Genomic DNA, 27,417 nt, shown 5'->3' with positions numbered 1-27,417 from the left:
TTTATTTGGACTGCAGGTTAGAGAATGTTTTCCCTATCTAGGACTGATTAGAGTATAGGCAAAGAGAAAGAAATGGGGGGGGGGGGGGGTTCTAAATGAAAGACAAGCACTGGTAGAGTTTTTAGTAGAATATAGAAAATAAGCTGCCATTAGAAAAGGAATAATTAGTACAGCATATACAATATTGCATGATAACTACAAGAATCAATCAGAAGAGTTTAGAAAGGACTGGGAAGAGAGACTGGATAAGCAATTCACACAAGAACAATGGGAGGGTATATATGTATGTCTCCCAAATATGCAACAAACTCTAGAAGACTTAGGATTCTTGCTTGGAAATGTTTGCATAGACATTTGTATACCCCTAAGAGACTCCAGAGAATTTTTCCTTAGGTAGACACCAAATGTTGGAAGCATGATGGGGAAGAAAGAGGTAATTAGGAACATTTTCTGGGAGTGTGGTGAGTTAGTGAACTTTAAAGATTCCCTGCAGGATGCACTGTCGAAGATGCTGGGTGGGCAGACTGGTGTGATGAGGAAGATAATTTTTCTCAGCTATGACACAAAATCGGTACTGCCTAGACATGGTAAGGCCTTGCTGTGCCTAATTATGGTGGCTGTCAAAAAAGCAATTACTAGAAAATGGAAATCAAAATCTAAACCAACTATACTATTAGTAGTAAATATAGTGACAGAGATAAAACAACTGGAATTAAGATTTTTAGAAAAGGGTAGGAGCAAACTACATTAGGAAAAAATTGGAATTGTGGGAACAATACATACAGGGGAGGAATGAGGTTTAAATGAAGGCAGGACGTAAATGACCTATGTGATGTCTGACTGTAAATGAGTGGGTAGGTTATAAGTGATGTAAAATGTTTGTAACTGGGAGTGTGTCAGTAATGAAAAAACACCTGCAACTAGGATTGTTTTCATTTACATAAATGTATGATTGCCTATGTCTTAAGTGATGGCTTAATAAAGATTTTTTTTAAATAAAAAACAACTGAAGTTCCTCAACGATTTACAGCACTTCTTTTTAAAGTGACAATGTCCCTGCCCACCAAACACCTTTACCCTCACTGAATTAATTTTGAGATAATGCTCCTACGCATTTGCCCCAAGTATAATCTTCTGGTGAGAAAAGAAAAGCTAAACTGCTAGTCAACAAGATCAAAATCCATACTCGAGCATTAATTTTTAAGGAATAATGCAACTGTTATCCTCTGAGAAGAGTTAAAATAAAGAATCTTGGAGGAAGTAGCTGCAAGTACAGCCTAGGTGATTTTTGATAAAGTGTTGTGATATGCCTTCATCAAATAAACTCAGAGTCTGCAGCAATGTAAATTGTTAGAGATGCTGAAACACAGGCCTGTGAAACTTCCTACTCCATCTGAAAATATTCATCTGAGTGGCAGTAATCCAAACTGGAGCATGGAACTACACTGGTACTTTAGTCTGACAGTTACTGGAAGAGGTCAGAGCACAGGCAGACCTTGGGGACTATTCCATTACTAATTTACAACAAACAGAAATTCCGTAAACCATCAAGAAAGATTCCTCCTGATCGAAACATCTGAAGAGTCTCTCAAACAACTTTAAATGTGACCAATTCAATCAGTATTTTGTTTTTAATCCCAAAGTGCCTTATTCATTCATTCAATCCTTTTTTTACCTTTTAAACAGGCTGCAAAGATGGAAGCTTTCAAGGATGCCTTTTTTTTTTTACCTCCTTTTTCTCAGCCTTTTCTTTTGGCTCATCTGATGATGTTGAAAAAAGCAGAGTCTTCTCCTTATGGTCTTTCCCCTTGTCCAACTACTTTGATCCCTCTGCCAAAGACTCCTTTCTCAGTTCATGAAACTTTTTTTCCTGCAAAAGGAAAGAAATTAGAAGTTATGTACTCACCATAACGTTCCATCTGAGTAGGTGTATTCATTTGTCTGCAACCTGTGGGTTATGGATCCGATATCGGATCCGAACCGGCATGGTTTTCCAGCTATGGATCCAAGCTCTCAGCTCCTCCCCTCACCCATAATGCCCTGCTCTACCCTCATGACCTCAGATCGAGTTTGCCAAAGCAACAAACACCCTAAAAAGGGTAACATAGAATATGCAGGAAACTGATAGGCCAGGGGGATAGGAGGGCGGGATGGTTGCAGACAAATGAATACACCTACTCAGATGGAACGTTATGGTGAGTACATAACTTCTAAATCTGAAGTAGGATATTCATTTGTCTGCAACCTGTGGGACAGAGTCCCCAGCTACCTGAATCTTGGGCGGCCATCATGGAAGGATATTCCGAGCACCCTGAGCCAAAGGATGCTCTACCCTAGATGCAAGATCCAACTTATAGTGGGAAATAAACGTATGAGATGAAGCCCACGTGGCTGCTGCACAAATATCATCTAGAGGAATCCTAGCCTTGAAGGCTGCCGAGGTAGATACTGACCGGGTTGAATGGGCATGAACACCCTCCGGTGCGGGCCTTCCTGAAGCTTGATAAGCCAATAAAATGCACTGTGAAATCCAGCGGGACAGAGAAACTTTAGAGATTGGCTTGCCCAAATTGAATTTTGCAAAGGAAATAAACAGCTGGTCGGATTGCCTATGACCAGCTGTCCTGTTCAGATAAAATCTAAGTTGCCTGTGAACATCTAGTGAATGTAGCTTATATTCACCTTTGTTTTCATATTTAGGGAAGAAAACAGGGAGGTTAATGGATTGATTGATGTTTGCTTCAGAAGCGATTTTAGGAAGAAAGGACGGGTTGGTCCTGAGGGAGACACGGTCCGGATGAAATACCAAGTAAGGAGGTTTAGCTGATAATGCTTGAAGTTCAGAAACTCTCTTGGCTGATGTAATGGCTACCCAAAAGGCTGTCTTGTAGGACAAGAATTTGAGATCCACCGTAGCCGCTGGCTCGAAAGGAGGAGCGGTCAAGGCCTGTAGGACCAGAGAAAGGTCCCAAGGAGGAACTGCTTGTTTTATAGGGGGCCTGAGAAGAAAAGTACCTTTAAGAAAAATTTTACACAATTTGGCTGACATAAGAGGATTAGAGTCATGGCCAATGTGATAGTGAGAAATTGCCGCCAGTTGTACTTTGACTGTGGAACTGCTGGCACCATCGTTAAAGAGAGTGGTTAGAAAGTCAAGCACTAAAGGGAGAGGAACCGTGAAGGGATTCAGGCCTTGCCGCTCCGCCCACAAAGAGAAAGCGTTTCCACTTGCTTCGTAAATCTTTCTAGTGGATGGTTTATGAGCCGCCACCAAAATTGCCTTAACCGGTGATGAAATACCGAGTCCTTATCAAGAGTGGAACTGGAGCAGCCAAGCGGTCAGCTTCAGGTTGTCCAGATTCGGAGGAGGAATGCAGGATGGATGGGATATCAGATCCGGGATGGGATCTAGAATCCAAGGAGGATTCACCGAGTGAGACCTTAGGAAGGGGAACCAGATCTGTCGAGGCCAGAATGGAGCAATGAGAATCATTCTGCAACCCACCCGAGAGGCTTTCTGAAGAACTTGGAGCATCAGAGGCAAGGGTGGATAGGCATACAGAAGACCGGGTGGCCAAGCATGCACCAGAGCGTCTCTTGGGGTACCTCCGGGAGGAGGTATTAGAGCGAAAAACTGTCGCACTTGGTGTTTGAGGGAGAAGCAAAAGATCGCATGAAGGGGTTCCCCACCGTGCGAATATGCGTTCGCTACTTGACAATTGAGAGACCACTCGTAAGGGGTCAGAATGGTGCGACTGAGCTTGTCCGCTAGGATGTTGGACCGACCGGAATGTGCGTTGCTATTAGAAAGCGATTGGTGGAGATTGCCCATTCCCAAACTCTCATGGCCTCTCGACAAAGAGGGTAAGACCTTGTTCCCCTTGCTTGTTGATGTACCAGACAACAGACATGTTGTCCGATTGAATCGCAATTGTTCCCAAGGGAAGAAAGTCCTGAAGTGCTAGCAACGCTAAGAGCACTGCTCTCATCTCTAGAACATTGATATGCAGTAAGGTCTCTGAATCGTTCCACGTGCCTTGGGCGGTCCGGCCCAAAGTGCCCCCACCCGAGGCGGAGGCGTCCGTGGTCACCGTGGCGAGAGGGGAAAAGCACAAAATGGGCGGCCTTTGTGGAGATCCGGGAGTGGAGCCACCACAAGAGGGACCGCTTGCAAGCCTTGCTGATCGCTATGGGATGATGCATGGGGAGAGCAAGGTATGACCACTGTACTAAGAGCGTCCACTGTAGAATGCATATTGAGCCTGGCAAGAGGAAGAAGTGCTATAGCCGATGCCATGGACCCTAGAGCCCTCAGGACCAACTCCGCTGGAACAGAACTTGAATGGAGAATGGCCCGCACCTGGAGCTGCAGATTTAGAACTCTGTCCGCAGTGAGGAAGGCTCGTAAACTCCTTGTGTCTAGCCTGGCCCCTATAAAATCTAAGAGCTGTGTGGGCGCCAGGTTGGATTTCTTTGTATTTATTGTGATGCCCAGAAAGGGAGCAAGATGGAGAAAGGAGTCTCGCCAATAGAAGTAGATGCCTTGTTGGGGCGGTAAGAAGCCAGTCGTCCAGGTAGGGAAAGACCTGCACCCCTGAAGCCTCAGGTGGGCCGCTACCACTGCTAATACTTTGGTGAACACCCTGGGGCTGTGGTGAGACCAAAGGGAAGGACCCGGAACTGGTAGTGACTGGCTCCCAGCCGGAAGCGGAGAAACCTCCTGAGCGCCTGTCCATCAGGATGTGGTAGTACGCGTCCTTGAGGTCTATCGAGCACATCCAGTGATTTTCTCCCAGAAGGGGAGAATAGATTGCAGAGTGACCATTGAATTTTTCTTTGGGGACTGCCAGATTCAAGAGAGAGAGGTCTAGGATTGGTCTTAGTTCCCCGTCTTTTTGGCACTAAAAGAATCTGGAGTAGAACCCTGATCCGATCTGGTCTGGGGGAACGGGCTGGATGGCTCTTTTCTTTAGCAGATGGCCAATTTCTGCCAAAGCAGCCTCCCGTTGACCGGGTGGGACGTCTCGGAGGGACTTCAACTTTGGAAGGTAAAGGAAAGGAATGCGATGTCCTCTGGATATGATTTGGAGAACCCAGCGGTCCGATGTTCTGGACTACCATGCGGCTAGGTGCCCGCAAAAGCGTCCCGCGACTGGCTCCAGAGTAGAGCAGTCGGGCAACCGCTCAGGGTTGCTGCGCGGGCCGTTCAGAGAAAGGTTCCCTGGACCCGAAGTTTCTGGGAGCCCCTCTGCCTCTAGGGCGGCGTCCCCCTGTCCTCCTCTGCCACGGAAGGACTGGTTGTCCGGAGCAGGCTGGGACTGCTGCGACTTCCAGAACCACATCTTCTTCTGACCCTTTTGGTTCCTAGAATAGGGCCTCTGGGGTGCAGAGAAGCGGATTCCGACGGCAGACAGCGTCTTCCGTCCTTTTCGCTCTGGGTCAACGCCTCATGAACGGTCTTGCCAAACAGAGCAGAACCATCAAAGGCGTTAAAGCGGCGCTTTGAAGGGCTCAGAAAAATCGCAGGACGGAGCCAGGCCTGGCGCCTAGTGACCAGTCCTGTCCCGCAGCTCTAGCGGCCTTCCGTTGCATGGGAGAGTAGCCGCATAGAAGTATTTGTAACTGACCTAAGAGTGGCCATACGGGTGGAGTGCAGAACTCTGTCCTCCTCCGAAATGGACTCAGGGGGGAATGCAGCGTATTCCTTAATAAGATCTCGCTGCATCCTAATGACATGTGCCAAATAGTTCAGCGCCCTTACCGAGAAGGTCGCCGAACTGAACATCCGCTTCCCCAAGCGGTCCATCATCCGAGACTCCTTGCTCGGTGGGTGGACTGAGGACTCTCCTGAGCCAGTTCCCTCTTTGTGGCCGCCGTCAACATGGCATCTACCGGAGGCCCCTTACTCCAATGGGTCCGGTCGGATGGCGGACTAAGGATCCTATCCGGTCTTTTGGGAATTGGCTCCACGGTGTCCGGTTCCTTCCACGCCCTGGTGGTAATAAGGTCCACCAGGGGTCGGCAGGGGGGGACACCCAAGAGGTAGACGGGCCCGTTTCAAATGCCTCCAAGAACACGGACTCGTCCGAGGAAGACTTGGGGGCAGACCACCCCCCCCTTATACGGAGCATTTCCATGATGTCTCCAAAGGAGACATCCTCGGGGTGACCGTGGGGAGCCTTCCCTTCCTCCAAGTCCGTGTCTTCTGTGAGAGACTCGGGAGTCAATGTGCCTCCTTTTGCGTATGCTTGCGAGGGACCTCCTCTGGGGGCTGTCAGAGGAGTCCTCGCAAGCAGCAATTTGCTCCATAGGAGCAACTTGGGGCACAGAAGCGGGCTGTCCCAGGGGCCGGATGGTGGAAGCCTGGCCCAGTGCAGAGGGAGCGCGGGACGGAGCCGAACAAGTGCCGGGGTCCGGAGACCCTCAACAGAGCCCTCTCCACTACATCAAAAGCCGAAGGGAGCCGACCTCGACCAAAGGATCCGACAATCGGCTCCCCTCGGATCCGAGTGGACGGAGCCGGCGCGGCGCTCGGATCCGAAGGGACAGTACGCTCCGACACAGGCGGCGCCGAAGGAGCACTGATCCCCCCGGATCTGAGGCTCGGATCCAGGCTCCGAGAGGTCGGCTCCGGCGCACTCGAGGGGAGGGTCGGATCCGGTACCAAGTACTATCGGCGCCGACCCACCGCTCGGCTGCACGGCTCCAGCTGCTCCGAACCCGGATAGCGGGTCGGAGAAGGAGCAATAGGCTTAAAAAAGGGTGTTGAGCTCCCCCCCGGAGGGGGGGGAGGCAAGAGCACTCCCATCTGCATCTGGGCCTGGATGAACCTTCTCATCATCCGGTCCAGATCAGCATCAGAAAGGCTATGTGTAGATCTCGACGAGGCTACCGAGGTAGGCCTGGAGTGCCTCCTCGATAGCCTGGACGGAGATCGGGTCTCCTCCTCCTCAGGACCCGGTGAAAAGCACACAGGGGACCGGAGCCGAGAAGGAAGAGACCGAACCGACAACGGAGCCGGGGGAGAAGCCCGCTTGGCTGGCGGGGCCGAAACAGAGGTCTCGGCCCGCCGCTTGTGGTGCTTCTCCCTCCGGTCTTTTTTACTAGCGTCCCTCTCCTCTCCAGAAACGGGAGGTTGAGTCCCAGGAGCAGGAGGGGGTGCCACAGGGGGAACAACCGTAGCCACAGTTGTTCCCGAAGGAGCGGAGGCCGGAGCCGAGTCTGGCGGTAAAAGACCCGCCAAGACAAGCTTGGACCTCCGCTCCCTCAGTGCCCTGGGGTTGAACCCTGCACAAATGGAACAACCAGATGTGAGGTGTTCAACCCCGAGACACTTAACACACCGAGTGTGGCCATCAGCCGGTGAGAGCTTATGGCCACACTCGGAGCATTTGGAGAAAATAGATTTAGGCTGATCAGCCATAATCTAAAAAGCTACTAAAAGTAACTTAAACAAAAAGACACACAGGCCCAACACACACACTCTACGCAACAGCGAGGGAGGGAAAAAAATTACTTAATTTAACTCAAAATAAAACTATCAAAGAGGGAAACCTAAACTTTCACACAGAATTACACAAAAAACTTAACATTTTCTGTTTTAACAGGTATTAAATCACCACTTAGCTGAGAGCTATGAATGCAAATCCAGTCACCAGCGCGGCAAACGAGATCTGAGGTCATGAGGGTAGAGCAGGGCATTATGGGTGAGGGGAGGAGCTGAGAGCTTGGATCCATAGCTGGAAAACCATGCCGGTTCGGATCCGATATCGGATCCATAACCCACAGGTTGCAGACAAATGAATATCCTACTTCAGATGTAAAGTTTAAGGTCTTCAATTTCCTTATGTTTGAGGTTTAAAATCATAGTATTAAAAATCATTCAAAGCCCTAAACACAAAAAAAGACACCAAATTCACTGCCATTCCTATGGTACAGGCAGAAGTGGCCCTGAGTGTAACTATGATATTCAGTGACTAAAGGAGCTGGAAGCAGCGGAGTGGGGAGGATGGAAGTGAACGGTCGGGGCCAGATGGAGGGAGGCGGGGACAATTCTGGTTCAACATTTCGGTGACACAGAGGAAGCAATAGTTGCTGCACCTGCAGAGCTCAAGCCTGCAGAGCACAGGCTGCATAAGGACCAGAGATTAACTGCATGAATGCACTCTGCTTTATATTTGCACTATTTGATCTTATTATTTAAACGGTGTTTTTTTTTTTTTTTTTTTTTTTTTTTTTTTTTAAACATTTCTTGTTGTACAGTGCCAGTTTTCCAAATTTGTACTTTTTGATTTATATTTCCAATAAACGTATTAATCCACTGTCAGCAGCACTACAGAAGCTCTAGTGAGCCACCCCTTGGATTAGGAACTCCAAAGGGAGGGAAGAGGAGTCCAGAAGTCTGGTAGCATGGTTCACTCTTGGCTGTTTTGCTCTCACCTCTTTAGGGCGATAAATCGGCTGATCAGGCCCTCCAACCAGGGAACAAATGGGCCATGTGGGCATTATCCATGCTGGAGAATGCTAGGATTGGATCCCTGAGACAAAAATGAACAGACCAATTGGGCAAAGGTAGGCCAGCCTCTGGGCAAGACCCAATAAACAGTGGGACACAGAGTGCGTCTTTAGGGTTTGCTACTCATCCATAATCCACTTACTAACAAAACTTCATTAGGAAATCATTATGCACAAAATTTCTCTTAAACAAATTGAAATCACTATTTCCACACAAAGTGGGCAAAACTGCCCTTTGAAAGAAGGTCTGAATGCCTAAACAACTACTCAAAAAAGGATAGGCAAGTAAATTTCAAAGCAATAAAAGGAAGTAAAATTAGCATGAGACAACACTTTTTATATGGAGCAAACAAACTTGACACCAAAGGAGCAGCCAAGAGAGACTGTGGGCTTATCCCTCATCCATTCAACTACTTGTATATCAGACTAGATGATGACGCTGATGTTTGGAAGCCCATTTATTAGAAGGCTGTTGAAAAGAGTATTTCCTGAAGACAGATTACACAGCTGAGTGATGCACTCACATCAAACAGGAAATCTTTTTGACAAAGGCAGCAGAGGAACAAAGTACTGTAGCAGTTATGCTCAAACGTCTTAACTGCTCAGCTTTTGGCACAATGTTCATTTTTTTATCCCTAAATAATTCATCTCCTGGCTTCCCAACCTACTGTCATCCCATTTGTTCCTACATAAAAGACGGCCAGACCCATTTGTTCTGCAGAGTGACAACCCTGCAGCCCATTCATTACTCAACAAGAGACAGTCATGTCGGTGTGAGCTAGCCTGCCAAACATACATGTAAGCTCCCCAGTCAAACCTAACTTCTGTCTATAGCAGCCATTGACCGTTAATACTATTCTACTAAGGGGGGGGGTACTCTCCTGGCTTACATACAGCATGAGCTACACCTACTAAAGAGCTGCTACAACACTTCTGTTAGTCAGTGGTGCAAAAGGTCATACCACCTTCCTCCCCACATAACAGGTAAGCCAGCAGTAACTACTCACTACCATCCTGTCCAGCTTAGGCAATACTTTTGTGATCACTATCACAAGTATTTGTGCAAGGGATTTTCATGTCTACAGTTATGATGGATTCTAATTTGAATGTTCCTAGCTAAAGTACTGCTTTACACTCATAATGAAGGAGAATGACTACTAGCTCATATAAACACTGAGAGCTGCTCACCCTCCCAGCACCTAGATGACCTATGCCATGTGTTCCTTCAGCTCACACCTGTCCAGTTCTCTTCTGGCTTCTTTTGCAACCTTGCCCATTTTCTGTTTTAATCCAGCCTCCTGCATAACTCAGACTCTCACTTTTGCATGGAGTCCCATCTCCCAACCCTGCTCCTATGCTCTGCCGATGCTTCATCCTCCCTCCAGTATTCTCTTGATCCCTTTTCTGAAAAAAGTGTTCTCTGTTCCACAGTTCAGACATCCTTACCTTCCAGCATTTATTCTCCCCTCTCATTCCATGCATTATCCTTATTATCAGTGGGATCTTAACTGAAACTGTCTAAACCAACTTGCTCACCAACCTTGTAGTGGGAAGCAGTACAGTTAACTTCCTTGGAACCATCCAGATTTTGTAAGCATGTACTGAGCAACGATTGTTTATTTCTTTCCATAGGTCTAGGTGCCTGCCCTTCACCATTTCTTTCTTTCTTCAGTTCTAGTTATTTCCAACTGTTCTCTTCTTTTAAATGTCCCAATTCTATCTAGCTTCTTTCCGACTGCCAAACTGTAATCTTCCCCATGGACTTGCATATGTCCCCTTATTTCTGTCCCCAGTCTTGGAAGGTGCTCCTAAAGAATCCTCTCTCATGACTGTTTTGAGTAGAAGCCATTGCTGATTTTTCATTTTTACTCATCCACTCTTCCTTCTCAAAGTAACCCTTTCCCTTCACCATTTTCTTTTAGTTTCACACGAACTCTTGTCTGCCTCACCAGTTTCTCTTCCTCTCACATGATCAGCTTCCACCTCCCTCCAGTTTTTGTTACTGTCAATTTCTTTTTATCCTTAATTTTTAACTTTGCTCCTTCTGTGGAACACATGCTCATTAGGCTTTCTTTTTTTATAGCTTTTGTTATTCCCCCACATTCTGCATCACAAAATGTCATTCCTCTCATTTCTGGCTCTTGCTCCCCCCCACATCCTTGAGCATCTACTCCTATCATATCCTGGCTATGTTTCTGTCTTCTGTCCCAATGAAGCATCTCATTTGTTTCATACCCATCTACCCTGTTCTCAGCCTCTCTCCCCGAGCTTCTTGTAGAAGAACTTCCCCCACCCTTTGTCTCTCCATATGATTCTTTGTGGCTCAGTCTTCTCCCCTCTTCAATTAGTTGCAAGTGTCCAATCCTAGTCCACCATAAACCACTTATGTTTGCAGGCTTTCTTTTCCACCTGCACTTTGGTGTAACAGGTTAACTAGCAGGGTAAGGTGAAGGGACAATAATTTCCACACATTCTTCTAGGGTGGTTCTTGTTCATTTTTATTCTCTGCCCTCATAACCAGTCACACAGCCACATTGCCATTAGACTGGACCATCTCTACTCAAACCCATTTACCCTGCCCCTTCATAATCTTTTTTTTTTTTTTTTGCTGTTATGCCTGCAAGGTTCTGCACTGTAAGCATGGACTTTGATAGTTACTACCTTGCCGGCACCTTCCAGACCCAGGATTTCATTTTTGCATTGGGGTGTAATGCTGAATCACCATTATGACTTTCAAACATGCCTCTTACTTTTTCTCTCTCTTGTTCAACTATCCTCTTCCTTCCCTGCTAGAGTCCCATCACTCATTCTCTGTCACTACCACTACTCTCCCCAGTTGCAATTTAAAAGTTTTATAGTTATCACTCGTGTGCAAAATTATACCTTAGCTTGCCATCGACTTTTATTTTAATCATCATTCGAGTCTGGCAGTTAACACAAAAACAGGACTATGAACCGTTAACAAGCGGCTTCCTGGGATCCAGGATTTGATTCTCTCAACCTCCATTTGCCTTCTGTGTGACCTTGAGCATGTCACAGTGTCGGACTGCAGCAATTGAGGGAAAAATGGGCTAGTGTCCTCAACTGTCTACTGGACCACATGATTAATGACTACCAGGCCCGAGAAGAGGGGGGGTGCAGCCGGTACATCGCTCCAGGGCCTATGAAGCTCAAGGGGGCCCAATTAAGTCCAAGAAACATCACGAAAACCGAAACATGTCACTGCCTCAAGGAGATGTCCTTACAAACTAAGACAAAGAACGGCACGAGAACATTCGCTTACAAGATTACGAAGCGTTGAGTGAGCGTGAATCAATAGAAGGCCATGACAATGATAAAACACTTGAGTGACATAATACGGTGCATTCAAGATTCACTGAACAAAAACTTGTGAAAGTGACTATCAACGAGTGTTCTCGCGTGTTCATTCCTAGCTTCAAACTTTTTGCTTGGATTACTCCTCCTTGCTTTCCTACCGAATCCCGGAAGGAAGAAGAAAACGGGACACGAGCCATGCTGATTCATCATGGACTGCAAAGAAGACTTTACAGGAAAGCACAGGAAAAAATAATTCCACGGGTAAAATTCCTTGTAAATGCTGTAATTGTAGCATAAAGAACCCACTGACATAGAGTGCCTTTTTGTCTACGTTATCGAGAGGTTCGAGACTATAAACGGCTTGACGGTTAGCGGAAATCAATAGCAATAAATATTGTCCTAACTTTAGAACCACTAACAAAATTCTCGATAGCAATACAGCAAATTTCTATGTTCTATATTTCATTTTAGGTACCGGCCTTAAACATGTCATCTCAAAATTCTGGAGCTCAAAAACAAAGAAAAATAAAAACATGATGAGATTAATAAAAAAGGACTATAAACACTCTTTCAAGTTGGCGTTAAATGCAAAACAAGAGAAACTGACAAAAATGAAACTTTAGATTTAGAACAAGGTGAGCCAAATGCAGAACTGAATCAAAGGACAGAATCTCATGAAGGCAGCTTGGATTTTCAAAAAACATCAGATCAAGTAAATCCTAATGTGATTCTTGCACAAAAGGTGGATGACGAGAGTGGATTTGGAGGATGGAGGATATGAGAGAAAAGGAGATTTGAAGGAACAAGTGAATGTTAGTGATGAAAAGAGGAGTGAGGCAAATAGTATGTCAATGTCTACAGAATCTGGCCACGGCAAAAAAGAGAGTAATATTGGAATTGACACTGAACTTTTGTAACAGAGGTTCCTTCTCAGCTGGATATAGAAAACTGTGTTATGAAAGGTAATATTGGAAATCCTAAAACATTTCCCAAAGATATGAATAACCAAGTTTTTCCAGAAAGTATACTAACATTTTGAAATTTGAATGGTGAGAAACATGTCAGAGATTGGCTTGTCTGTAGTGATGTTAAACAAGCATTACATTGCTTTCCCTGCCGATTATTTTGGAACAATCTGTGTTGCAACATTAGCTCTGCATCAAAGTCTATGCTTCCATCATCAGAAGGATGGTCAGCTGCTGGAAAGTGGTGAAAATGATGTAGTCGCATCCCAGAACATGAGAGAAGCAATAGTCATAGGCAATGCTATCTGGCTGGGAGAGAATTAGAAAGACGCCCGTCTTCTGATAAGGGAATTGAAAGTCTCTTAGAGGCATGAATTGCAACAGAATCTGTCAAGTGGTACAACATTATGAAACAAATCATTGAGGTTATACTATATTCCTTGGAGAACGTGGGCTTGCTTTGCATGGTAGTTCACAGTGCAATGGTGACAAGGACAATGGAAATTTTTTGGAGCTAATAGAGTTGTTGTCGTCTCATTGGGATCCAATTCTAAAAGAACATGTGTTGCAAGTTAGAGTCACAAGAAAAGGGGAAACGACAAAGTGCATTACCTCTCTGCTGATTCTCAAAATGAGTTAATTGCTGAATGTTCTGAACTTGTGAAACAACATATTTTGCAGGATAGAAAGACTGCAAAGTGCTTTGCAGTGATAGTTGATTCCACACTGGATGCAACTCATATTGAGCAGACAACATTCCTGCCACGTTATGCAATTCAAAATGAATCCCAGTTTGAAATTGTAGAAAGATTTCTGAAATTTGTTGACTGCAGTGACAAAACTGGATCTAACATAGCACAGATGACTGTAGATTATGACAACGCAGCCAACATGTCAGGAAAATATAAAGGTGCACAAGCAAGAATACTTGAGCAATGTCCAACTGCTATATTTTCTCCATGTGGATGCCACACTCAATTTGTGTGGAAATGATGCTGCAGAATGTATTCATGAAACCATAACATACTTTGGAACTATACAAACGGTTTATAACTTGTTTAGCTCTAGTCCACATTGATGGACAATTTTGCAGAATCACATTGGCTGTTCTCTTCATGGCATATCTAGCACACGGTGGTCAGAACGTGTTGAAAGTGTGAAGCCCTTTGCAGTCCATCTGCCTGGCATCAAAATAGCATTAGAAGACCTCTTGAAGCTGAACTTAAAAGAACAGAGATTAATGGAGCTTTGTCCTATGTGGCATCATTCGTTTGTGTGATAATGTCTGTTGTATGGTACAAAATATTAGTTCCAGTTATCTGTAAAAAAGTTATCCAATCCAGAAATGCAACACTATATGTTGAAGTGTCCAACATAAAAACCTTGATTTCAGAACTGACAGATCTCTGCAACAGCTGGAAAAGTATGTGATGTGAAGCTAAGCATGTTGCTTCCAATTTACACATAGAAATTAAACTATCTGGAAATTGTGGTGACGCAAAACACAAAAGGAGGTTCCATGGGGAGGGTGGCCTAATGGTTAAGGTGTTTGCCTTACAAATAAAAGGTGCAGGGTTTGAGTCTCCCAAGGGATTGCTTAAAATGGCTTGCAAGGGCAGTTAGCCTAGTACTAATCTATGAACCTATAAACCTATGGTGAAGATGCCAAATTGTCACAACAACATGAAACGGATGACTCCCCTGAAGAAGCGTATTTCAGAAAGTTTGTTTTCTATGTAATGTTGGATAATGTTATTTGTGGACTCAGTTTGTTTCAGTGAACATTTCTGAGAAGTTCAGCTTCCTCTGGAAGTACCTAACAATTCCTGTAGATTAGCTGAAAGAAAAATCAAAATCACTGACAAATCAATATCCTGCTGATATCAGTGAATATCTTGTAATGGAGAGGAGTCATCTGCCAGCTGTTCATCGATCAAATTTTGGAGAACCAGCTGAGCCCATTGGAGCTGCTGAACTGCTTGAAAATGTACAAACTGGAAGGACTCTTTCCAAATATGTGTGTCTGTCTGCGTATTCTGTTGACAATTCCTGCTACTGTCGCCTCTGCAGAGTGCTCATTCAGCAAGCTAAAGCAAAAAAATGTTCCAAGATCCACTATGTCAAGCACGACTAGTAGATTTGGCAAGACTCAGTACTGAGTCTGATCTAGCAAAAAGGATTAATTTTGATTATGTAATTCAGAGTTTTGCTAGGAAAATGGCCAGGAAAGCACCTTTGTTCAGCAGACAATAAATGCTATTATAAACGTCTTTTACTATTATAAATATATTACTTTATTACATTTATAACTATACATACTTATCTAAATGTATCAATGTAATCTACGATTGTTAGAATTAAATAATATACACACTTACATGTGTGTGTAGAATTTTGTATAAGGGCCCACACACCTTCTTTGTACCGGGGCCCGGATTTTCTCTCGGCGGCCCTGATGACTACCTATGAATCTACTATCACAGTACTACGCTGTACAACAAAGGGAAAAAAAACAACACCCCCCCCCCCCCAAAAACACAGTCACATGCATCTTACATAGTTGTTACATCTGATGCAAAGGGCAACTCTCATCAATCTGTTTCCATGAAGAATTAATATACAAGTCATTCCCTTACAACTTCCATTTAATACTTTGGTTGTTCATGTTCTGTACTTGGCAGAACTGGAACATACTTTATCTGAACTCAGGGTCACTGAATCACACACTATTCAGTTCTTAAACTCGAAGTCTGTGAGCACCGTTTGTTAGTTACTTATGGACAAGTACAAAACAATAACAGTGCCCAGTTTATTTTACTATACCACTCGGCTTACTTACACTGAGCGGCCCTCTCCTGTTGCTCGCACCTTTCTGGTACTTGTGATGGTCACTGGATACCCTTCAATTATGCACATCTGTCCCGGTTATATGAAGTGCAGTCCTTCATTTGGCCATGTCTATTCCAGTCTCCTTGTAACCCATGAAATGGTGCTGCATCAACCCTTACTTGCCATTCAATCCTTAAGTTTCCATCTGTCTCTGGCTTTCCTAATTAGTTATCTCACTTCCCCCATCAAGTCCCATCTTCGCTCCCTGTTCTTGCATCTCTCTCTTTCCTAACTCTATTCCATGGACTGTAAGTCTCCACAACTTTCTGCTCCCTGTCTTCTCTTGACGTCCATGCTACGTGTCATTTGCACTTCAGTGTTCCTTTCTGCCAAGATATTGTTAATTTGGCGTTTATAACACGTTATCGAAAGATGAAAATAGTGAACGCTATTTCATCAGCCCCAAAACATCTAAACATGAAAATATCGAACATTCAGAACAGCTACTTTTTTCCCCATGGAAAAAATTCGCTGCTCCGAAACACACACACACAACACAAGCACATCAAACAAACAGCAACCACACACACACAAATTCCTACATCTAACGCTACACTAGACTAAACATACACTACTATCTACCCACTTACCTTAACCCAAACCCTAAGGTCCGTCACTATCACACACATGCCTAACCTGTGCCCTAACCGTAACTCACTTAACCTGCCCCTAACCCTAACGTACAAACAATCACACACTTACCTGAACCCAACCCGTAACTTTCCACCACAGCACTAAGAATAGCGAAGCCACAGAAAAGGCCAACAGACTTCTTTCCCGAGGAAAGAATTCGCTGTTCTGCAGCTTCGCTATTCTTAGCATTCGTTGAATAGTGCTCGATATCAGAACAATCGAAGTTTTAATACTTCGATGTTCTGATACAGACCCGTTAATTTGTGCCACTCAAATCACTGTCTAGTAATCTCATTTCCAAGCTTTCCTTTCTTGGCTACAGTTTTCTCCTTTTGTTCTACTGGAGAAATCACATCTTTTACTACCTGACTTACGTAGTGGTGCAATGTCTAAATCAACATCCTTTTCAGAAACTCTGGTTCTGCTTCCATCTCCTAGAAACCCAGACTGACCTTTTAATGCATACACAGTCCTTTTTTGCTCAAGTCTTTTAATTGAGTGTCAAGAGCAGCTGCCTACAAAGACATTTTTTTTAGGTCTATATTAGAAATTTGAATTTGAAATGTCGAGTGTCCTAATATTGTAACACCACAAAAGGTTAAAATGGTGCTAAAATAAACTTATAACCAAGTAGAAAGCACCACAGTCGAGCTGGATATAGGCAACAGTTTATTCAGTTCCAAACACCGAACACAAAGTGAAAAGGCCCACACTCAACGCTGTAAAAGTACAAGTAACGTTTTCGTCATCAACTTCATCAGATAAATTTCACAATCCCATAATTCCCTTTATACAGACACACTAATTACAAATAAACTAAATAAATCAATCAATTAATGTAAACAGGATGTCATTAAAAAAGTACAGTTTTGTACCAACCATAAATGTAGATGTTCGAGGATTTACATTGCTGCAGTCATAACCTGTGGGTAGTCCACTGTCCTCGATCGGCCCGAATACCAAAGAGCTGGGCTGGCGTCGGTCATTGTCGCCTGGAGCTGACGTCAGTACGTAGTAGTACTTAAGCGGATGACCGACGCCATATCCTCAGTCTTTCTTGCCCCAGATGTCAGAAGGCCTAAGAATGAAAGAAGGCCAGAGCCAAAATAGTAAACACCCAACCACAAACCATAGAGGGGAAGGAGGGAGGGATAATTGGCCTGCAGCAATGTAGATCCTCGAACATCTACATTTATGGTAGGTACAAAACTGTACTATGTTCTTCGTCTCACATTGCTGCAGTCATAACCTGTGGGTAGAATCCCAAAGCAAAGGAAAAGGGAGGCGGCAAACTAAATAGCACTAGGAGCTGCTAACATGCCCTGTAAAACTGCAGTGGCAAACCCAGCCCTGGACTTGGAATAAAGAGGGAGATGGTAATGCTTAGTAAAAGTGTGTACTGAACTCCAAGTAGCTGCCTCCAAAATATCCTTAGTAACTACCCCCCTCAAAAAAGCAGTAGATGTGGCAGTAGCCCTAGTAGAATGAGGCCTGATCCCAGCAGGAAAATCCTTCCCATGATGAGAATAACAAAAGGCAATACATTGACCAATCCACTTAGAAATAGTCTGCTTTGAAACAGCCTTCCCTTGTGAACCCAAAGCAAAAGAAACAAATAACTGTTGACTCTGTCTGAACTCTTTAGTTCTGCTCAAATAATAACGTAACTGTCTGGATATCCAAAGAATGCAAGACTTTTTCCCCCTTATTTTGGGGATCAGCATAAAATGTAGGCAAATGAATAGACTGGTTCAAGGCCACATTAGAAATCACTTTAGGCATAAAAGTAGGGTTAGTTCGCAAGGAAACTCTATCCTTATGGAATATCAGAAAGGGTTCAACTGCCATGAGTGCCTGCAATTCAGATACCCTCCTAGCAGAAGTAATGGCCAACAAAAAAGCAGTCTTCCAAGACAAAAACTTCAATTCAGACAAAGCTGCAGGTTCAAAAGGAGGTAAAGTAAGCTTCTCCAACACAAAATTGAGATCCCAGGAAGGAGTAGGAGCTCTATGGGGTCTTATATTCTTTGCCCCTCTAAGAAATTGTTTGAACAAAGGGTGAGAAAATAAAGGAGGGTCACAATTATAGTGAGCAGAAATGGCTGCAGCATGAACCTTCACAGAAGAGAATGACAAACCCTTGTCCAGTAATTCAGTAAGATACTGCAGTGCAAAACTCAAAACAGGCACTGAAACATCAAAGCCCTTTGCTGTGCTCCAAAGAAAAAATCTCTTCCATTTATCAGCATAAACTTTTCTAGTACTAGGCCGCCTGGCTTCCAAAATGACATCTAAAACCTGTTGAGGAAGCTGAGACCCCACCGGCTTCATTACAGAATACACCAGGCTGTTAGATGCAGGGACTGCACCTGAACATTGAGAAAATGATTGTTTGACTGGGACAACAAATGAAGAACCTGTGGCAAAGGCCAAGGAGGCTCCTGAATTAAACTCCTCAGCAGAGGATACCAATGCTGACAAGGCCAATCTGGTGCTATTAGAATCATGCAAGGCTTGTCCCTCCTGGCTTTCAAAAGTACTTTGGGAAGAAGAGGCAGAGGGGGAAAAGCATAAACGTGAAGGTTGTTCCAACTGAAAGATAGAGCATCCACTTTCCAAGCATTTGGGTGGAACAACTTTGTGCAAAATTTTGGCAGTTGGAAATTCAGTGGAGAAGCGAACAGATCTATGTCTGGAGCTCCCCAAGCCACGGTCAACTGTTTGAATACCTGAGGGTCCAGTTTCCACTCGTGGGGATCCACAATTTGCCTGCTCAATACATCTGCTAGGGAGTTCTGTGCTCCTGGCAGAAACCGTGCTTGAAGATTGATGTGCAAACTCAGAGCAGTCTCCCACAAAATCATTGCTTGTCTGCAAAGAGGGTAAGAATGGGTTCCCCCCTGCTTGTTGATGTACCACATGACTGTTGTGTTGTCTGTTTGAATCAACACCTGTCCCGGCTGAAGTAGGTCCTTGAAGGCTATCAAGGCAAATTGGACTGCTAACATCTCCTTCATGTTGATATGCAAATGTAGTAGTTTGGGAGGCCACATGTCTTGTATCCATTTTCCATTGAAGTGTGCTCCCCAAGCCAAGTCCGAGGCATCCGTCGTTAGTATCTGACTCTCCTCTGGTCGGATCACAGAGTCCCTTGTTTAGGTGACATTCCTGAGCCCACCACAAGAATTCCTTCTGGATGCAAGGTATAATCCGAATGACAGTGTCCAAACCGTGGCAGTGTTGAGTCCACACACTTTTGAGATACCATTGTATCTTCCTCATATGCAGTTTGGCATTGGGAAGTACTAGAATGCAAGATGCCATGAACCCCAAGGCTTTAAGGACTGTCTTTGCAGTCAGCCTGGACATTACTGATAATTGCTGGAAGTACAGATGAAGAGATCTTTGTTTGTCCGGGGTCAGAAATGCCATCTGAGAAGCTGTATTCAGTCTCACACCCAGAAAGCACATGTCCTGAGAGGGTACTAGACTGGACTTTATTTCGTTCACAGAATACCCTAGGCACCTTAAAACTGCCATTACATACTGGAGATGTTGTAGTAACTTGTCCTTGTTTTAAGCAAGAATCAGGCAATCGTCCAGGTAAGGATAAATTTGTATTCCTCTCTGTCTGAGGAAGGCAATCACAGGAGCCAGAACTTTTGTGAATACCCTGGGCGCAGTAGATAAACCAAAGGGCAATGCAGAGAACTGATAATGAGAAGTACCAGCCCGGAATCTCAGGAATCTCCTGCAGCTGGTTCTGATAGGGATGTGAAGATAGGCCTCTTTGAGATCCAGGGTTACCATCCAGTGATCTTTGCCTAGCACAGGCAGAAGTTGTTGCAATGTTAACATCTTGAACTTTGGAATGTCTAGGTAGGTATTGAGAATGGACAAATCCAGAATTGGCCTCCAAGTGTTTCCTTTCTTTGGCACTAGGAAAAGGCGGGAATAAAAACCTAGGCCTACTTCTGACGGAGGAACCACCTGAATTGCCCCCATCTGCAAAAGTAAAGAAATTTGCTCCTGAGCCTCCATCCTTTGTTGAGGAGGCACATCCGGCATGCCTTTGAAAGGAGGAAAGGTGTGAAAATAAAACTTGTACCCGTGATTTATTATATCCAACACCCATTTGTCCTGGGTGACCAAATGCCAGTTTTGTTTGAAAAGTCCCAACTTTCCTCCTAGAGGAGCTGATAGTAAAGAAGGGTCTGGCAGCGGAAGATACAGGTCATTGGGTCTGTTTACGAAAGGGCTGACCCCTGCCCTCACCAGAAGACTGTGCAGGAGAACTCCAAGTCCTAGGTCTGAAAGAACCCTGAGTGTGGGCTCTGCCTCTACCACGTCTAGACCTGCCCTTAGACTGATAATCCGAAGAAGGATAAGACCATCCTCTAGCAGGCCAATTCCTACTAAACTTAGGGGGCTGCACCTGCATAAAATCCTTGACCGCCTGCATAGACTTAGCCTTATCTTCCATCTTTTTCAAAACTGATTCCACAGGAGGACCAAAAAGTACCTCTAATTGAAGAGGAGCATCCAAAATCCGAGCCTTAACATGCTCTGACAAATTTTGATCCTTAAGCCAGGCATGTCTACGAATAACTGAACCTGTAGCAGCCACCCTGGATGTAGCCTGAAGAGCATCGAAACCACACTGTAAAGAATGCTTGCCAACTTGATCTGATGCATGAACCAACTCCTGGAGTTCCTTACACTCTATACCCTCAGATAAAGCATCCACCTTTGATTTCAATTGACCCAACAAAAAGTTCTGATACTTCAGCATATGAAATTGGCAATTCAACGCCCTCATAGCCAATGTAGATGAGGTGTACACTTTTTCCCCCCACCTATCTAAAGCTCTAGAATCTTTATCCAAAGGAACTGGATTCTTAACAACAGAAGCCCTAATACCCTTCGGACCTTGAAAAATAGTTTCCGGATCAGCTCTAGGACTTTTGTACAAATATTTATGTGCTTCTGGAACTCTATAATATCTGTCCGGCTTAACAGGGGCAGGAGGCAAAGAATCAGGATTAAGGGAAGATTCAGAAAAAACATCCTGAACAACATCTAAGACAGGAGGAATAGCCAAGGGCCTATGCTGTGGTAGAAACAAAAATTCCCTAAGCCTCTTCCGAGAATCTGAAAAATCCTGGCCTTCCCACTTAAAATGTTCCCTCATGGAATGTAAAGTCTCAGAAAAAGAAAAATCCTCTGGAGGAGAAGCAGGAGGACAGGAATCCTCTGCATCCGAGTCTGAATAAGAAGGGAAATCCTGAATTTCCTCAGCTGAGGAATCAGAGTAGTCAGAGGAATGATCCATTCCCTCTAAATCTGCCTCCACCCTAGGCCTTTTCTCTGGGGGGGGGGGGCATAGTAACCCCTGATCAAAGTAATCAAGTCCTCCGCCATTTTCAACATATGTTTTTTAGGAACAGGTGCTGAAGAGCTAGAATCATGACCAGGGCTAACAAGACAAGGTTTGGCCTTAGCATGGCTTTTAGTCACTGAAGTAGAAGGCCTAATAACCTTCTGTAAGGATGGAACTACAGACACCTGAGAAGCACCCTCAGCTGGGCCTAAATCCTGAGAGGCCAAGTCCTGCAAAAGTAAAGGTTCCCCCTGGGATTCAGCTGAACCCTCGGCAGGATCCATAGATTCAACCGGAGGCTCCTTTGAACCGGCGTCCGCAACGGACGACTCATCCGGTTTAGACTTCACAGATTTATCCTTACGCTTTTTAGCGGTAGTCTGAGGATCCGATGGCATGTTATAGTTACACCGTTTACCAAAAACAAGCCTGGCACAGTCTAATCTCCTTTTAATGGTGCGCTTATTAAATCTAGCACAAAAGCGACACCCGACCACGTCGTGCTCAGGCCCCAAGCAAGGAATACAGAAAGAGTGATAATCCCTATGAGGTATCTGTTTCCCACAAGAAATGCAATTATTAACTTTTTCTGACATCCGGAAACTGAGGCAAGAAAAAGACAAAGATTTCCCCAACGGGGTACTTAGCACAACTTGGTCTTCGGTCTGAAACTCGAAAAAAGACAATTTCAGAACGCCGAACGGCACTCGCAAACGCTGCTTCTGCTTCGGACCACGCGGCAAGAAAGACTGAGGATATGGCGTCGGTCATGCGCTTAAGTACTACTACGTACTGACGTCAGCTCCAGGCGACAATGACCGACGCCACCCAGCTCTTTGGTATTCGGGCCGATCGAGGACAGCGGACTACCCACAGGTTATGACTGCAGCAATGTGAGACGAAGAACATCTGTCTTTATATGGCCATCTCAGTGTTATTTTAAAATCCATTTTACTTTAAGTTGATGAAAATCACTTTCATATATTAAAAAACACATCATATTCTCAAAATTGATTTTAAAAGCATTTTTTTAAATTGTCATAAATAACTTACATTAAAATAAAATGTATTTAAGCTATAAAATTCATTTAAAAATACAAAAGGTATAAACAGAATAAATTTATGTTGTCTTTGGCTCCCTCATGTGGCCCAAATCACACATACCATCACAAGTCAAATAAAACTTTTTATAATATATGTTCTTAATGATAGCAGTTTTTTCTATAAATTTAAAGCTTGGCTGATCTCAATTTTAAAACTGGAGCTAAAGATATCATGTCATTTAGACCCAGAGGTCTATTGGCTTCTAGTGATAGCTGCCAGTATAGCTCCCTATATTCTACTAGTGTCTCCCACATACCTCCCCTGGGATCCACATGAACTACTTCCAACACAAAAAATTGAAATACTGATGTTTTACATACCATGCTATGTTTGTAAAGTGCATTGTTTTCACATTTATTTCTGATATCATACATATGTTCATATATTCTTTGTTTTAATTTTCTTTCACTTTTACCCACATAGTACGAATCGCATTATTTACACATAGCTAGGTATATTATGCCTTTTGTATTACAGTTAACATAAATATCCAAACTTAATTTCCTTTTCCTTGCTTGTAAAAAAATGGAATCTCCAGTTTTAAATATGAACAATAGTTACAACAACCACATTTATATAGACCTTTTCTAGTTCTTGTTGTTTTGTCATAGTTAATATTATGGGTGCCTTTGTCCAGCATGTTCTTAATAGTGTTCCCTCTAAGATATATGTACGTTAATGGTTTTTCAAAAATATGTTTTAAATCTGATATCTTAGAAAAATGATTCCATTCTCTATCCATAACCTTTCTTACTACACATGACTGTCCGTCATAATTCATAACAAATCCCATATTATAATCCTTGGTAGAATTATCTACTGGAGTGTTACTCGTTTCTATAAAAGGAGATGCTTTTCCTATAATAGGAGCAAATCTGCCCTTTCTTTCACTCAGTACTTCATTCAATAATGTATCAAATAAATTACTAGGATATCCCCTGCTCATGAATAACTCCTTTAATTTAATACATTCATTTGTAAAAATTTCATCTACTGAAGTCATTCTACTCATCCGAACCAACTGGCCTTTCAACACTCCCTTCTTCTGATACAAAGGATGTGAACTAGTGAAGTGTAGATAAGTATTAGAGAATGTTTCTTTTCTGTGTATTTTAGATACAAAATTTCCATTATCTTTCTTGATATTGACATCTAAATATATTAGTTCCTGTGTGTCATATTTGTGGGTGAAATCCAAAAAATTGGTTGTTCCATTCAAATATTCAACAAATTTCATAAAATTGTCTAGATTTCCTGTCCACAAAAAACAAAAATCGTCAAGAAACCTTCCGTACAAGGTCCAATACTCACTAAAAGGAGAAGTCAGGAGAAAATTGTTCTCCCAATAGGCCATAATGATGTTAGCATAAGTGGTGGCACAATGTGACCCCATGGCCACTCCTTTCTCTTGCTTGAAGTACTCTCCTTGAAACGAAATAAAATTATTTTTCAACACTATTTCCATCAGGGTCAATATTGTTCTGAACTCACTTGAGGTAATCTCTTTAAAACCAATTAACATCTCCTCAAACCATTCCATACCAACGTCATGTGGTATGCTAGTGAATAGGTCCACTACTTATATAGGTCTATATAAAGGGAATTATGGGATTGTGAAATTTATCTGATGAAGTTGATGACGAAAACGTTACTTGTACTTTTACAGCGTGAAGTGTGGGTCTTTTCACTTTGTGTTCGGTGTTTGGAACTGAATAAACTGTTGCCTATATCCAGCTCGACTGTGGCGCTTTCTATTTGTTCTAATATTGACCCGTTTTCAGCAAACACTGAAAATATTGAAGTAAAAGGAAACCAAATTCTTTCCTAGGGAAAGAACTTGGCTGTCCATTTCTGTTGCTTCGGTATTTTCAGCGCTCTGGTGGAAAGTTACGGGTCAGGTTCAGGTAAGTGTGCGATTGTGTGGACGTGTGGGTTAGGGCGGGTTAGGTGAGTTAGGGTTAGGGCACTGGTGAGGTGACTGTGCGATAGTGATGGACCTTAGGGTTAGGGTTTGGGTTAAGGTAAGTGGATAGTTATTTGTGTATGTATGGTTTAGTGTAGGTTTAGGTGTATGTGTGTGGATTGCTGTTTGTTTGGTGTGCTTGTGTTGTGTGTATGTGTTTTGGAACAGCAAATTTTTTCCCTACGAAAAAATTTGCTGTTCCGAATGTTCGGGTTTTGTATTTTCGATTGCCAGGGTTCGATATTAGAACACTCGACATTTTGAATATTCGGTGTTCTAATATAGACCCCATTTTTTTGCAATTTACACAGTGAAATATTTTATGTACATTACATAGCTTTGCAAGGTCAGCTAACCTCTGCAGCCACTGCATTCTTAGTTTTTGGAATAAGGTGCTTTAATAGTCTGGGAACAGTTTCATCCAGTTGCCTTCCTCTATTCTTATTCTGTCCTTACAAGTTCACATCAGCCACTCCTTAGTTCTAATACAATGCAGTTTGTTAAGCATTGTTAAGCACATGCCTGGGGGAAGAAAGTAATTTTACCCTTCTCCCTTCCACTCTGTGCACCTTTCTATATAGTGATCTTGGGAGGTGGAATGGACGAAGGATGTTAAAGGTTCACAGGAGATTACTAAGCTAAAACATCAAGAGCCCTTACAACACTATCCAGTTTTAACCAATTTTTTTTTTATCTTTAGAGGAAAGATAACAAGGGTCAGCAAGCAGGGTTTTAACAATTTTTGCAGACTGCCACTGTCCAGAAGAAACATGGGTGCCACCCCAGGAGTAAATCTGCGATTTCCCATCCACTGATCCAGACAATGCTTGAGGGTGGTCAGGAAGCCTATTCCAGAGGGCAATCGCTGGGACACATTTGTCTCTCCAGCATCAACTATTCACACCAGGGATCAGGTTTAGATCCTTGGAGTGGGTAATTCTTATTGCATATTCGCAAAACTATCTGCACATTTTCGTCAGGGTTGGGTTAAAGACTACCTTGTAGGTCAGGCACAGATCCCCCCCCCAATAATCAGTGGGAATCTAAATATAGTGACAGAACTTTTAAAATCAGTCCACAAAAAACATGTTGGTTATACCCTGTATTTTTCTGGTAAGAAACCTCTGAAGACGCCCCGACTGTCGCAGGTGCCTGGTGAGGTACATGCCAAAGGGTGCACTGCACTTTATCAGCCTGATCAGGGCCGAGTACAGTGGTACTACAACATCCTCAGATCTGGATGCCATGTGCTAACTTATGAACTGAGCCAAATAAAAAGATTTCCTCACCACTGTGGACATTACCATGGTTAAAGTATATACTGCTAAGTACCCAGATCTCTCTCTCTCTCTCCAATGGGTCCATTCATGGGGGGGGGGGGTGCTATCAATGTTGTAATTTGCAGGGGTATTTGATTTCCCAAAGGATATTATGCACTTCTTTGCATTTAGTTTGAGCTCATGGCTCTGACAACAATCAATGGTCCTCATCAAGCCTTTCTGTAGGATATCAACATCATTTTGGGAGTCCATCATTGCACCCAATTTGCAGTCAACAGCAAACTTGGTCAGCCAAAGGCCATCTATGTTTGCCTTGACATCAGAAAAGTGCATCTCAAACAGGAGGGAGCAGAGAATGGAGCCCTGTGGTACTCCACTGATGACTGACCTCTTGCTGGATGTGGTTTCCCCCACTCTAATAATATATGTCCAATCAGTGAGCCATCTGGCTATCCATCTGGTGACATAGGGGTTTATGCTCAATTTTCAAAGTTTATCTACAATACTCAAGTGGTGTTTTGTGTCAAATGTCTTTGCCAGGTCAAGGTAAGCAGTATGTACGGACTTAACCTCATCCATGGAATTGGTTATGTTCTCAAAGAAGTCCACCAGCATGAGCAGACAAGACCTGCTCTTAAAGAAGTCAAAATGGGTTGAATCTAGAGTCTGGAGACTTCCTGTGTCATTGTTAATCAGGTCCATGATTATCCTTTCCATAGCCATCCACTGATGATCCTCCCCTTGGGTAGGGGGTGTTGTACACCTTCCCTCTTACTTCTGAACAGGAATTTCTTCCTTCTGTTGTATAGTCTATATGTGCCAGGGATCCACCAGGGCGGCCTGTTTTTCCGGCTAAACATGGGTTTAGTTTGGTGAGGTACTGACGTTTCTATGAATTTGTTTAAGTGGTTGCACATGGCATTTATATACACTTCTGTAAAGGCCTCTGTGTTTTTGGGGTTAGGGGAATCTCTAAAATTACCTATGCTGTCACTTAAGAAAATAATTTACCTTGGAAAATTTTTTTAAGGTTTCAGGGTTTAATGGGGTTCTATCATTATATTTACTTCAAAGGACACAGATTTTTGATCTGAATTTACCAATGAGGACATTATGCTGGGGGGGGGGGCTGCAACATTCCCCCATGTTTGGGAGTACTATGTCAAGGATATTTGAGCTTCTAGTGGGAGTGCAAACAAGCTGTTCTAGAGCATTTGCACTGACAAAGTCCAGGAATCTCTGGGCCTGCATGTTAGTGGTAGTGTGAATTTCCCTATTTATGGAGTAGTTGAAATTGCCCACGAGCAGTCTGCTGGGCTATATGGTAAGTGATTCTACTAACTTCAGGTATGCGGAGTGACTTTCACGGTT

At 43.6% G+C, this 27,417-nt stretch overlaps 1 protein-coding gene across 8 annotated transcripts in view; it reads right to left on the bottom strand.

Moving 5' to 3' along the window:
- The window catches only part of ME2 (malic enzyme 2), a 1,978,505-nt gene that overhangs the window by 1,600,105 nt on the left and 350,983 nt on the right, over positions 1 to 27,417 (bottom strand). For 3 of the 8 annotated variants that reach the window (XM_044082071.1, XM_044082092.1, XM_044082078.1), the window contains exon 2: positions 1,676 to 1,870. The exons of 3 other annotated variants lie outside the window; for them this stretch is intronic. The gene's annotated coding sequence lies outside the window, so the exon portion shown is untranslated. The remainder of the gene's footprint in view (positions 1 to 1,675; positions 1,871 to 27,417) is intronic. 2 more of the 8 variants (XM_044082073.1, XM_044082097.1) reach the window with 1 other exon arrangement.

This window comes from Protopterus annectens, chromosome 1.part1 (genome assembly GCF_019279795.1).
Source record: "Protopterus annectens isolate FY-2018-M chromosome 1.part1, PAN1.0, whole genome shotgun sequence".
Classification (NCBI taxonomy): domain Eukaryota; kingdom Metazoa; phylum Chordata; order Ceratodontiformes; family Protopteridae; genus Protopterus; species Protopterus annectens.
The sequence above is the reverse complement of the archived record's forward strand: the minus strand, read 5'-3'. Positions and strand labels throughout refer to the sequence as shown.